The sequence below is a fragment of the Gorilla gorilla genome, chromosome 6 (assembly GCF_029281585.2).
Source record: "Gorilla gorilla gorilla isolate KB3781 chromosome 6, NHGRI_mGorGor1-v2.1_pri, whole genome shotgun sequence".
NCBI lineage: Eukaryota > Metazoa > Chordata > Mammalia > Primates > Hominidae > Gorilla > Gorilla gorilla.
Window position 1 is genome coordinate 64,533,054 of NC_073230.2, and position 14,718 is coordinate 64,547,771.

The window sequence follows — 14,718 nt, forward strand, 5'->3', positions numbered from 1 at the left end:
AGGTAAGAGCCACTGTACCTGGCCATGTTTAGTAAAATCCTTACTGAGCCCTGTGGTGTGCAAAGCACGGTATCGAGGTGCTGGGCATATGTGTGCATGAGGCTGACACGTGCTCACCCTCATGGAGCTTCCATCTGAGAAGGCAGGCAGACACTCCAGTGTGCTAAGTGGTGTGACAGGGGCTCATTGGGCCCAATGAGAAGCTCAGAGAATTACACAGACTCACAGGGTGGAGGAAGACTTCTGGGAAGAGGTAACTGCTTATGAAATACTGGGAAGGCTGGGCGCAGTGGCTCACACCTGTAATACCAACACTTTGGGAGGCTGAGGTGGGAGGATCACAAGGTCAAGAGATTGAAACCAGCCTGGCCAACATGGTGGAACCCCGTCTCTACTAAAAATATAAAAATTAGCTGGGTGTGGTGTCGTGTGCCTGTAATCCCAGCTACCTGGGAGGCTGAGGCAGGAGAATCTCTTGAACCCAGGAGGTGGAGGTTGCAGTGAGCCGAGATCATGCCACTGCACTCTAGCCTGGGCCACAGAGTGAGACTCCATCTCAAAAAAAAAAAAAATAAATAAAAAAAATAAAGAAATGCTGTAAAGACCCTTCCAGAAAGGTGCATACAGGAGGGTCTGCTGGTGGCAGAGATGAGTGATAGCAATTGCAGCTGACATGAGCCCAGTGCTGTCTGGTAACAGCATGTGGGGGTGGCTGTGGCAGGGAAAAAGGCCAGAAGCAGGGCCAGGGCATCGGGGCCTGACAGGCCTTATAAGGAGTTCACAACTGGGTCCTGGGCAATGATGGGAAACCAGTGAAGAGCATGAAGCTGGGGGAGATGACCTGCAAAGCCTGAGGCTACAACACAAGGGGAGAGCTGTCCAAAGGTTCACCAAATTCAGGCCGGGTGTGGTGGCTCATGCCTGTAATCCCAGCACTTTGGGAGGCCGAGGCTTGGTGGATCACCTGAGATCAGGAGTTCAAGACCAGCCTGGCCAACATGGCGAAACCTTGTCTCTGCTAAAAACACAAAAAACTATCCAGGCATGGTGGTGGATGCCTGTAGTCCCAGCTACTTGGGAGGCTGAGGAACGAGAATCGCTTGAACCCGGGAGGCGGAGGTTGCCATGAGTTAAGATCGCACCACTGCACTCCAGCCTGGGCAACAGAGAAAGACTCTATCTCAAAAAAAAAAAAAAAAAAAAAAAAAAAAAAAGGAAAAAAGCAGCATGCAGGAAGTTCTGCCGGTGGCTGAGGTGAGTGATCGCAATTGCACCTGACATAAGGCCACTGCTGTCCAATAACAGAGAGTGTGGGGTGGCAGGTGACAGGGAAGGAGGCTGGAAGCTGGACCAGGACATCCCGGGCCCGACAGGCCTTATGGGTCTTGGGCAATGATGGGACATTGGTGAAGGGTGTGAGGCTGGGGGCGATGACCTGCAAAGCCCAAGGCTGCAACACGAGGGCAGACAAATTCGGGCAGAATGGTGCAAGAGTGAGCATGTGAGTTCTTTTTTTTCCCTCATGAACCAAGGTTTCCAAGAGGCACGCTGAGCAGTAAGCAATAAAGCTAGGAGTGACTAAGGGTGATCTGAGTGAGAGCTGCCAGCACCAGGTGCCAGGGCTGAGATTTCCAGTTTTGGGGCTGATGTTCCTGAGCACATATCCCCCTTTTGTGGCTGAGAGCGCTGTTGCTGCTGAAGAGACAGGCTGAGGACCCCCTCCAGCCTCTCATTCTGAAAACCACAAGATATGGTCCAGGGGCCGAATCTAACTTGGGGACCCCAGATTTCCCACTTGGTTTTTAGAAAAATCTGATTAAGGCTGGGTGCATTGGCTCATGTCTGTAATCCCAGCACTTTGGGAGGCCGAGGTGGGAAGATAATCTAAGGTCGGGAGTTCAAGACCAGGCTGACCAATATGGAGAAATTCCATCTGTACTAAAAATACAAAATTAGCCGGGCGTGGTGGCACATGCCTGTAATCCCAGCTACTCCAGAGGCTGAGGCAGGAGAATCGCTTGAACTCGGGAGGCAGAGGTTGCCATGGGCTGAGATCGTGCCATTGCACTCTGGCCTGTGCAACAAGAGTGAAACTCCATCTCAAAAAACAAACAAACAAACAAACAAAAAAACAAAGAGAAGGCCATGTGGGGACAGAGCAGAGACTGGATAAAGAGAGTACATGTGCAGGTTTGTTACATGAGTGTATCATGTGGTGCTGAGGTTGGGGGTATGAATGATCCCATCACCCAGATAGTGAGCATAGTACCCAATAGGTGGCTTTTCTGCCCTTGCCTTCCCCCTCTGTTCCCTCTGCCCCCTCCAGTAGTACCTTGTGTCTGCTATCCCCATCTTTATGTCCATATGTACCCAATGTATGTCCATATGTCCCACTTGTAAGTAAGAACATGCAGCATTTGGTTTTCTGTTTCTATGTTAATTCTCTTAGGATCATGGCCTCTAGCTGCGTCCATGTTGCTGCAAAAGTCACATTATTTTTTATGGCTGTGTAGTATTTTACTGTGTATATGTACCACATTTTCTTTATCCAGTCCACCATTGATGGGCATCTAAGTTGACTCCATGTCTTTACTATTGTGAACAGTGCTGTGATAAACATACAAGTGCATGTGCATTTTTGGTAAAATGATTTATTTTCTTTTGGGTCTATATCAAGTAATGAGATTGCTGGGTAAATGGTAATCCTGGGCAGATTCCTTGAGGCCAGGAGTTTGTGACCAGCCTGGGCAACATGACAAAACCCCATCTCTACTAAAAATACAAAGAAATTAGCTGGGCATGGTGGCACATGCCTGTAGCCCTAGCTACTTGGGAGGCTTAGATGGGAGAATCACTTGAACCCAGGAGACAGAGGTTTCAGTGAGCTGAGATCACACCACTGCACTCCAGCCTGGGTGACAGGGCAGGACTTTGTCTCAAAAAACAAACAAACAAAAAAGACAATGTGAGAATGTTGAAAACTCAGAAGAGCAACTCTCACAGATAGGGATCCAGATAACATTAGCAGCTGATTTCTTGGCAGAAACCTTGAAGGCCAGTAGGCAGTGGATTATATATTTAAAATAATGAAGAAACCCGTCAATTGAGAAATCTACAGCTGGAAAACTTATCCTTCAAAAATGAGGGAGAAATTAAGACATTTCCAGATTTTTTTTTTAAAACTGAAAAAAATCCATTTATCCCTGAATTTGCCATTCGAGAAGTGTTAAGTCCTTCAAGTTGAAATAAATGAACTCTAGGCAATAACTATATAAGTAACTAAGCAAGCTGTATGAATATACAAAGCTCTCTGGTAAAGGTAAATACATAAACAAACATAAAAACAGTCCTATTATAATTTTGGTTTGTAACTCTGCTTTTTATTTTCTACATAATTTAAAAGGCAAATGCATAAAATGTAATTGTAAATCTGTTAGCTGGTATACAATGAATAAAGATATAATTTGTTACATCAATAACATAAAAAGAGTAGAGCTATATATATAGCAGTAGAGTTTTGGTATGTGATTGAACTTAAGTTGAAATAAATTCAAATTAAAATGTTATAACTCTAGGATGTTATATGTAATTCTCATAGTAACCAAAAATGAAATATACATAGAATATAAACAAAAGGAAATGAGACTAGAAACAAAATGTGTCACTACAAAAAAATCAACTAAAGATAAAAAAGAAATAAATAATTGAGAAAATGATTGGCAAAAATCAGTAACTCTGACGTATTAAAACTTTCCATGCTACATAAATCTGAAAACTCTATTTCACATAAAACTGGAGCTGAAAGAGACAAATATTTACCTATAAATTTAAAAGTTATATAGGGAACAAACACTAATTTTTTTAGAAAAAATTATAAAAAGAGTAAAAATATGCCTTATACTATCATAATTTCATATTTTACAGCTCTGGGAAAATAGAAAATAAAATGTTCTGTTAGCATGACTCCTTCTGTGCCCCCAAAAAACCCTATGGATTGCATCATTATTACCTAAAAAGTCTATTCTCAAATGCAGCAGAGTGATATTTTTTACAAGGTAGATATTAATTTTAGATATGGAATAATATTGGTGATTTCAATTTTATAACATTGGGTTAAGATGAAAGAATGAGAAGTAAAGGTCCCTCAGCAATATAACTCACAAACATGTTCAGAAGCAGTAAGAAGTTACATTAATTATCTTTTGAAAGTCAATAATCTACATCTTTAATGTATGCATATAGCATAGCTAATGTTCTATCGCTGGGTCCATTTATTCAATGAATAATTGCTGCTATGTGTCAGACATTTTTCTAGGCCTAGGAATGGATACATAAGTGAACAAAGCAAAGATTCTGGTTCTTGTAGAGTTTCCATTAAAAGACCATTTAGTAAAACTTTTCTTCCCCCAAATTATAAAATCTGTAAGATGATTTAACAACATGTATAAAAGTCATTGTGGGTCAGGCACGGTGGCTCATACCAGGTGTGGTGACTCATACCACTCTGTCACACAGGCTGGAGTGCAGTGGCACAATCTCTGCTCACTGCAACCTCTGCCTCCTGGGTACAAGCGATTCTCCTGCCTCAGCTTTCTGAGTAGCAAGGACTACAGGTGCACACCATCACGCCTGGCTAATTTTTGTACTATTAGTACAAACGGAGTTTCACCATGTTGGCCGGGCTGGTCTCAAACTCCTGACCTCAAAAGATCTGCCCACCTCAGCCTCCCAAAGTGCTGGAATTACAGATGTGAGCCACAATTCCTGGCCTTATTTTCTACAACTTTGATAACTTTAGCATATATCCCAAATCTGTAAGACATAATATTATAATTCAAATGCAGCTCATGTCTTCCCATTGTACTCTTTCTCTAGCTTTTGAATTATTTATTCTAATATCAGTTTTAATTCTGACACAAAAGCTTGGGAGTTCTAATCAAAATCCAACCTTTTATCATAAAAACTATGAAGAAATTATGAGTAGAATTTAAAAAGGAAAATAGGCCTATTAATTAGATTTGTATAACTTAACATTTTATGCCTATGAGTCCCCAACAAAGCCTCCAGCTTCTATTTAGATATAAAATGTAAAAGTCACTACTGGATCCACAAGCAAGACTATGGTAAAGAAATTTCTCCACCTAACCAGCTCCTTTTACATGATGTTACATGTTTCTTTTGTTTTTTCATTTTGGCAAATATTGATTGTCATCTTCGTGTTTGTCTATGTCCTAAGTGCTGGGATACAGAATCTGAAAAGATGGACACAGGACTTGCCTTCAAGGAGTTCACCCTTTTTTTTTTTTTTTTGAGATGGAGTTTTGCTCTTGTCGCCCAGGCTGGAGTGTAATGGTGAGATCTCAGCTCACTGCAACCTCCACCTCTGGGGTTCAAGTGATTCTCCTGCCTCAGCCTCCCAAGTAGCTGGGATTACAGGTCCTGGCCACCACGCCTGGCTAATTTTTGTATTTTTAGTAGAGACAGCGTTTCATCATGTTGGTCAGGCTGGTCTCGAACTCCTAACCTCAGGTAGTCGACCCACCTCGGCCTCCCACAGTGCTGAGATTACAGGCATGAGCCACCACGCCCTGCTAGGAGTTCATGCTTTAGTTGGGGAAAATATACAATAAGCAAGCCAATTTTTAAAATGACAACTGCAATTAGAGTTAAATGCTACAAAGACAATCTCACAGGAAGATGGGATGTAGAATGATAAGGCTTTCAGAATAGTAAGAGAAACTATTGCTTCTTACGATGTCTGTCTTTCTTTGTATCAGTGCTCAGCTGAGTCTGCAGTGCTTCAGAGGCAGATTTCATTTTATAAAAATCTATGATTTCTCCTTCCAGTTGTTTTTTCTCTTCCTCGAGCTTCCTTATCTCCTCCTGTTGAATCATTTTAAGATGCTCGAACTTGTCCTGCAGCTGTGAAACCAATGTGCAGTTGTGACACCAAAGCACAGTGTGGTTGAACACCCAAAAGAATATGCTTTTTTTCTGATTATCAAACAAACCCAAATCATCACAGTAGAGCATGATCTTAATAACAATCTCAAAAACTCAGGAGTAAACACTCAGATATGGAACTTTTCTTTTCTTTTTTTCCTTTTATAAGATGGAGTCTCACTCTGTTGCCCAGGCTGGAGTGCACTGGTGTGATCTCGGCTCACTGCAACCTTCATCTCCCAGTTCAAGTGATTCTCCTGCCTCAGCCTCTTGAGTAGCTGGGACTACAGGCATGCACCTCCACTACAGGCATGTGCCACCACACCTGGCTAATTTTTGTATTTTTAGTAGAGATGGGGTTTTGCCATGTTGGCCAGGCTGGTCTCGAAATCCTGACCTCAGGTGATCCTCCCGCTTTGGCCTCCCAAAGACTTTTTTTTTTTTTTAAATATAGAGACAAGGTCTCAGTATGTTGCCCAGGCTGGTCTCAAACTCCTGAGCTCAAGTGATCCTCCCACCTCAGCTTCCCAAAGTGCTGGGACTGACTGGATGCAGTGGCTCATGCTTGTAAACTCAGCACTTTGGGAGGCCAAGGTGGGAGGATCGCTTGAGCCCAGGAGTTCAAGACCAGACTGGGTGATATAACACAATAGTAAACTTCAACAGGAGAGAGAATCTGTAAACTTGAATATAGATCTTCTGAAATTATCTAGTCAGAGGACGAAAAAAAAAAAAAGAATAAAAAAGAGAAAAGAAGGCTGGGCGTGGTGGCTCAAGCCTGTAATCCCAACATTTTGGGAGGCCGAGGCAGGCAGATTAAGAGGTCAGGAGTTCAAGATCAGCCTGGCCAACACGACAAAACCCCTTCTCTACAAAAAATACAAAAATTGGCCGGGTGTGGTGGCACACACCTTTAGTCCCAGCTACTTGGGAGGCTGAGGCAGGAGAATCACTTGAACCCAGGAGGCGGAGGTTGGAGTGCAATGTGAGCCGAGACCACACATTGCACTCCAGCCTGGGTGACAGAGCACGACTCTGTCTCAAAAAAAAAAAAGAAAGAAAGAAAAAAAAAAGAGAAAGAGAAAAGAAAGCCAACAAGACACCATTAGGCAAACCATTGTCAGGTTATGGGAGTTTGAGAAGGAAAGTAGAGAAAGGAGAAGGAAGCTTATTTAAAGAATGGCTGAAAACTGCCTAAATCATGGGAAAGATTTAGACATCTAAATCCATGAAGCTTAAAGATTCCTAAAGAGGTTCAAACCAAATAGATACTCAACAAGTCACAATATAATCAAATAGTCAAAAGTTAAAGAAACTTTGCAGGTCAGGACAGAATCAAATAATACATTCAAAGTGCTGAAAGAAAAAAACTGCCAGCAACTAATACTATGTCTGACAAAGCTGTCCTTCAGAAAGAAAGAAGAAATAACGTGTTTCCTCGACAAACAAAGCTGAGGGCATTCAGGACCACTAGGTCTACCTTAAAAAAATGCTTAAGGGAGTTTTTCAAGTAAAAATGAATGAAGTTGGGAGCGGTGGCTCATGCCTGTAATCCCATTTTGGGAGGCCGAGGTGGGTGGATCACCTGAGGTCAGGAGGTCCAGACCAGCCTGGCCAACATGGTGAAACCCCACCTCTAGTAAAAATACAAAAAATCAGCCAGGTATGTAGGCCACTGAGATCGTGCCACTGCACTCCAGCCTGGGTGACAAGAGTCCAACTACATTTCAAAAACAAAAAACAAAACAACAAAAAAAAACAAAACATGAGGCCTGGCCTTCTGCTCTTCTCCAACCCCTCCTTCTCTGGGCCCAAGCCACCTTGGCTGAGGAGGGGGCTGAGCAGATGTGAGCCCCTGCCAGGAACCCCCTGCCCGGACCAAGTACTCGGCCCACAGGCCTGCGTCCAGCGAGGCCTCCCGTGGCGTCAGCATGTTCATGTGGAGGAATGTGGAACCTCGCTCTGTGGCTGTGTTCCCCTGGTACTCCGTCCCCTTCCTGACCCCTCCCTGCAGCCACACAAGGCCCGGCAACCTGCCAGTCACTCAGTGGCCTCCAACCAGAGCAAACAACCTGCCAAGTTGGCAGCTGTTGCTCATGAGCGTCCACCAGGTGGGACAGGGAGTGTTGACCCTGGGCGGCCCCCTGGAGCCACCTGCCCTGAAAGCCCAGGGCCCGGAACCCCACACACTTTGGGGGTGGTGGAACCTGGTAAAAGCCCACCTCCCACCATGGAGGAGGAGCCCTGGGCCCTTAAGGGGAGTCCCTGCTGGACAGTGAGACAGAGAATGACCACGATGATGCTTTCCTCTCCGTCATGTCTCCTGACACCCAGTTGCCTCTACCACTCAGATGATGTCAGGCCCAGTCCCTCAGTGCCGTGCGCAAGGAACAGGACTCATCTTCTGAGAAGGATGGATGCAGCCCCAACAAATGGGACAAGGACCACATCCGGTGGCCCATGAGTGGTGGTCATGATCTTCAGCAAGCGGCACCAGGCTCTGGCAGGGCGCACCAGGGTCACCCCAACTAGGATAACCGGACCGTCAGCCAGATCCTGAGCAAGCGGTGGTACACCCTGGGGCCCAGTGAGACACAGAAGTACCATAACCTGGCCTTCCAAGTGAAGGTGGCCCACTTGCAACAAGGACCGAAAGAAGTCCAGCTCAGAGGCCAAGCCCACAAGCCAGGGGCTAGCAGGAGTGTACAAGGGCTCGTGGGAGCAGAGCATATCAGAGACAGGCACTGCCACTGCCCCTGGGGTGTCCTCTGAACTCCTGTCAGTTGCAGCCCAGACATTCCAGAGCTCAGATACCAAGGAGCAGCTTCTGTGGGGCAGGACAGCTGCACACAGTCAGGGAACCTGGCTCAGCCTGGCCCAAGCCTTCTCCCACAGGGGGGTACACAGCCTGGATGGCAGGGAAATAGACCGTCAGGCACTACAGGAACTGACACAAGTGGTGTCTGGCACTACATCATACTCTGGCCCAAAGCCTTCTACTCAGTATGCAGCTCCAGGCCACTTTGCAGCCCCTGGTGAGGGAGGTAACCAGTGGGCAGCCCTGCTGCTGCCCACCTGAGCTGCTCATTCCCAGCACATGGCCAGTGAGGACACAGTGAGTGACGAGGAGCCCATGGTCATCCATGAGGAGGAGGGGGTGATGATGTCATTGCTGATGATGGCTTTAGCACCACTGACACTGATCTCAAGTTCAAGTACTGGGTGACCGACTGAGAGTGGGGACGACTCTGGGGAGGAGCCAGAGGGCAACAAGGGCTTTGGTGGGAAGGTATTGGCACCTGTCATTCCTTTACTCCTGCAGCCCCTTGCTGGATCCTGAGCCCCCAGAGTCCCCCGATCCACCTGCAGTTTTTGGCAAAGTCTATGGTCCCACCCCGTCCTCCTCCTACACACTCCTGTGCTTCCTCCTCAACCTTGGCACCCACCTCCTTACTGGGCCCAGGAGCCTTCAAAGCCCAGGAATCTGGTCAGGGCAGCAGAGCGGGCCCCCTATGGCCCGTACCCCTGGGGATGGGGCCCAGGGACGCCTTCCAAGGCGACCTGTTTCCTCCCAATGGATCCTGCCACCTTCTGGTGCAAGAGACCTGAAAGTGTGGGTGACCTGGAGCTACCAGGCCCCTCAGTCATCACGGTCCCTCCCAACACTAAGGCTTTCCTAGGCAGGAGCTGGGCTGAGCCACCCAGGGGGCAGAGCCTGAAGAGGAGAAACTGACTGGGCTTTCGGGGTCGGGGCAGAGGGAACCCCACGGACATGGATCCCGCGCTGGAGGACCCCACCACGCTCAAATGCAAGATGAGAAGATGCTCCAGCTGCAGCCCAAAGCCCAACACCCCCAAGTGTGCCACGTGTGATGGGGACAGCTTCCCCTTTGCCTGTACAGGTGGGAGAAGCCGAGGACGGGCTCAGGGAACCGGAGACCAAGAAGGCAGTGTCCTCTTCACTGCACGTGCCCTGGACCAGTGCCGGCCCTGATCATGCAGCTCTTCCAGGCCCACTGCTTCTTCCTGTCCACTAGGCCACAGCCGCCCTCCAGGCCCACTATGCACACATCCTCCCCTCCAAGGTTTGTTCTGCCCCTGCCCTGACTCCCAGCCCTGTGGGGGTCCTGACCCCACCTCACCTGGCTCAGACTCTGACGCTGCCCTGGCTGCCCCACCACTGCCTCTGCCCGAGAGTCACGTGAGGCTGAGAGTAGGGGCAGGGGCAGCAGTGGTGTCAGTTGGGGGGCGGTCCAGTGGGAGGAGCCTCAGCCTCGCGGGCTGCTCCGTGGGACTGATGACTGCATGATCTTCTGGGCACCTCACAGATCTTCAACTGCAGGTGAAACGGATGCTGGTGGTGGGTGCAGGGCCGCTAGGAGCCGCTGCATGGGTCCCAGAGGCTGGACTGGGGCAGGTGCCAACTGAAGCTGCTGGGGCAGCATGAGCAGGATGTTCTGCACACAAACCTTGGAGAAGATGTGTGCATAGCGGGTCCACTGCTGCTGCCCCTGCCCTGACTCCCAGCCCTGTCTGACCCCACCTCACCCTGCTCAGGCTCTGGTGCAACCCTGGCTGCCCTGCCACTGCCTCTGCCCCAGAGTTGGGACCTTGACAGCCTGGCTGGAAGGGGACACCCCAGCCCTGCCTCAACACCTGGGGGTCTCCATAACTACCACAGGCAGGTGGGCGACCCCAAAGGAGATCCCAGGACTCACAGTACCTCCTGAGAACATGGACAGTATGTGAGGGTAGCAATGGAGGGCAGGATGGTTATCTTCTCCTGGGTAAAGCCATTTAATCCTTTCAGTTTGGGACGGAATAAGGCCTGCCTCTCTTTTTTCTTTTGAGACGGAGTCTTGCTCTGTCGCCCAGGCTGGAGTGCAGTGGTGCGATCTTGGCTCACTGCAACCTCTTCCTGCCGGGTTCACGCCATTCTCCTGCCTCAGCCTTCCGGGTAGCTGGGATTACAGGTGCATGCTACCGCGTCCGGCTAATTTTTGTATTTTTAGTACAGACGGGGCTTCATCATCTTGGCCAGGCTGATTTCGATCTCCTGACATCGTGATCCACCTGCCTCCACCTCCCAAAGTGCTGGGATTACAGGCGTGAGCCACCACACCTGGCCAAGGCCTGCTCCTCTTATATATACCCCCTAGCCCTGCAGCTGTGCCGGGGGAAAGCTGGGCAGTTTCCCTCCTCCGAGCCCCTGTACATACCATGAAGTGTGGGACCTTCAGAGCTTTTCACTTTTCGGAAAATAGCTCCTGCTGGGGCTACAAGATGGAGTGTGAAGAGGGCCTTGCACCACAGGGAGGTGCCTGTGAACTAGGGGGAGTTCATGTACCCCTTCTTTCCCCAGAGGGGCTGGACTCAGGTGAGTATGGGGGGTGGGAGCTCCTGCACTTCGACACAGGCAGCGGGAGGGTTTTCTCCCCATTCCCTCTGCACTCCCAACTTGAGCTGTACTTTTTAAGAAAGTGATTCACCCTGCCTTTGCCCCCTTCCCCAGAACAGAACACATTGATCATGGCGGTATTTTTCATTGTGCCAAAAAGTTGTCATGACCGTCATTAAACCTGTTTAACACCAAATAATAAGGAAAATAAAATAAAAAATTTGGGCTTGGTGCAGAAACTCACTCCAAATAAATTACCTTCGAAAACATTTATATAATGGTAGCAATATTCCAAAATTCCATATTTTGGGATTTATACACAAAAGATAAACAAATTAGAGGCCAAGAGGCTGCTGGAAGGGAAAAACGGGGCCTGGAAAGGCCGTTGTGAGGAATGAGCTGGGCCTAAAGAGGCCACTGGCAGGCAGGAGCTGGGCCTGCCAAAGCGGCCGAAAGGCAGGAGCTTTGGACTGCGGAGGCCGCAGTGAGGCGAGAGCTAGCTGGGCGTGGAGAGTCCGCTGTGAGGCCGAGGCTGGGCCCGTTCAGGCCTTCAAGAGGCAGGAAGCCGGGCCTGCAAAGGCCGACTGGAGGTCAAGTTCTGGGCCTGAAGAGGCCACCAAAAGTCAAAAGCGGGGCCTGGGAAGGCCGCTGAGAGCCATGAGCTGGGCTGGGCTAAAAGAGGCCACTGGGAGGCAGGAGAAGCTGGGCCTGGAGAGGCTGACTCGAGGAAGTTTTGCACCTGGAGACGCCGCCGAGAGGACGGAGCTGGGCCCGGGGAGGCCAACTTGCAGCTCTTCCAGGCCCACTTCCAGGCCCACTTCCAGGCCGACTTGAGGACGACTTAGGCCTGCAGAGGCCGCCGGGAGGCTGGAGCTGGGCCTGGAGAGGCCGACTTCAGGACGATTTGGGCCTGCAGAGGCCGCCGGGAGGCCCAAGCTGGGCCTAGAGGAGCCCACCGACCGGAGGCCATTTGGGGCCTGGAGATGCCGTCGGAGGGCAGGAGCTGAGCCTGGCGAGGCCACCGTGAGGCCTGACCTGGGCCTGGGGAGCTTGGCTTCAGGAAGTTGTGGGCCTACCAGGGCCGCCAGGAGATGGGCAGGCGCTGAGTCCAAAGAGGTTGTTGGGAGGCAGCAGTCGGGCCTGGAGACGCAGCCAGGAGGAAGAGCTGGGCCTGGAGAGGACGCCAGGAGGCTGCAAGTGGGTCCGGAGAGGCCGACTTGAGGAGGCCTGGCCTCTGCCTCCCGCCTGGCGGCCTCTGCAGGCCCAGCTGTTCCTCCTGGCTGCATCTCTCGGCCCAGCTCCTGCCTCCCAGCAAGCAAGCTCTTTTGGCTCAGCTCCCGCCGGCGTTTGTAGACCCCGAAGTTTCTGCAGCCAAGCTCTTCAGGCCCACATCCTGCCTCCCAGTGGCCTGTACAGTCCCAGCTCTGGCAGCAGAAGAGCGTCTGCAGGCCCCGCTGTTGCCTCCCAGGGGCGTCTCCAGGCCCAGCTCTCGCCCCACCGCGGCCTCCCGGGGCCAAGTCCCTGCCTGCTCCTGGCAGCCTGCGTGCGGCCCTGCTCGTCCCTCACGCTGACCTCTCTCAGTGTGGGACAGGCCAGTGTGAGGCAAGGGCTCACGCTGACCTCTCTCTGCGTGGGAGGGGCCGGTGTGAGGCAAGGGGTCAGCGTGGGAGGGGCCAGTGTGAGGCAAGGGGGTCACACCGACCTCTGTCAGGGTGGGAGGGGCCAGTGTGAGGCAAGGGGCTCAAGCCGACCTCTCTCAGCGTGGGAGGAGCCAGTGTGAGGCAGGGACTCACGCCTCTGGGCAGGGTGCCAGAGGCATGAGTTGGGCATCAACAGGCCACTGTGAGGGAGGAACTGGGCCGCACAAGGGCTGCCGGGAGGCAGGCAGGGACATGGCCCCGGGAGGCCGCCGTGGGGGCGAGAGCTGGGCCTGGAGAGGCCCCTGGGAGGCAAGAGCGGGGCCTGCAGAGGCTGTTCTACAGCCAGAGCTGGGCCTGTACAGGCCACCGAGAGGCAGTAGGCGGGCGCGAAGAGCTTGGCTCAAGAAAGTTCGGGGCCTACAAAGGCGGCTGGGAGCTGGGCAGGAGTTGAGGCAAAAGAGCTTGCTTACTTGCTGGGAGGCAGGGCTGGGAGACGCCGACTTCAGGACGACTTGGGCCTGCAGAGGTCGCACGGAGGCCCAAGCTGGGCGTGGAGGAGCCCACCGACCGGAGACCATTTGGGGCCTGGAGACGCCATCAGAGGGCAGGAGCTGATCCTGGAGAGGCCACCGTGAGGCCTGACCTGGGCCTGGGGATCTTGGCTTGAGGAAGCTGTGGGCCGACCAGGGCCGCCAGGAGATGGGCAGGCGCTGAGTCCAAAGAGGTTGTTGGGAGGCAGCAGTCGGGCCTGGAGACGCAGCCGGGAGGAAGAGCTGGGCCTGGAGAGGACGCCGGGAGGCTGCAAGTGGGTCTGGAGAGGTGGACTTGAGGAGGTTCTGCGCCCGGAGAGGCTGCCGGAAGGGAAAAACTGGGCCTGGAAAGGCCGTTGTGAGGAATGAGCCCCATGGGCCTGAAGATGCCACTGGCAGGCGGGAGCTGGGCCTGCCGAAGTGGCCGAGAGGCAGGAGCTTTGGACTCGGGAGGCCGCAGTGAGGCGAGAGCTAGCTGGGTGTGGAGTGTCCGCTGTGAGGCCGAGGCTGGGCCTGTGCAGGCCTTCGGGAGGCAGGAGGCCGGGAAGGCCGCCGGGAGGCATGAGCTGGGCTGGGCCGAAAGAGGCCACTGGGAGGCAGGAGGAGCTGTGCCTGGAGAGGCTGACTCGAGGAACTTTTGCACCTGGAGCGGCCGCCGAGAGGCCGGAGCTGGGCCTGGGGAGGCCGACTTGAGGACGACTTGGGCCTGCAGAGGGCGCCGTGAGGCAGAAGAGGCTCCCCATCCTCTAGTTCCCCCGTCACCCAGACCAGCTGGACTCCACCTGGCCGTCAACCTAATAGGTTTACGTACCTGCCAGCCTGTGAAATTATTCAAAAAGGCCAATCACATCCTCTCATGGGAACCAGGGTCCACCCCATCCTCTTGCCACTCCACAGCCTGCCTCCTACAGCCCTGCTCCAAGTGCACCCACCTGTGTGGCCCTGTGACATGCGCATCCTCCATGCCTGGGGCTGTGAGTTCATGTGACTAATGAACTGCTGTTGATCTCATCTCTCCCACGTCGGCTGTCATGTGTTGGGCCATCCCATAATATTTAAGGCAGGGGATCCCTCCCTCAGCAGTGGAGTGAAAAGGAGGCACTCAGAACCCCCATTCTAAAGGTCACATCACAGAGCTGCCCCCAGCCCCAGGTGTGCTGTGAAGTGGCCCAGCTGTCCTGGAACCACCACCTCCTCCAGCCTATTT

At 51.5% G+C, this 14,718-nt stretch overlaps 1 pseudogene; it reads right to left on the reverse strand.

Moving 5' to 3' along the window:
* Positions 1 to 12,955: 12,955 nt before the first annotated feature.
* On the reverse strand, positions 12,956 to 14,337 carry LOC129523883 (proline-rich protein 36-like; annotated as a pseudogene).
* Positions 14,338 to 14,718: the final 381 nt, after the last annotated feature.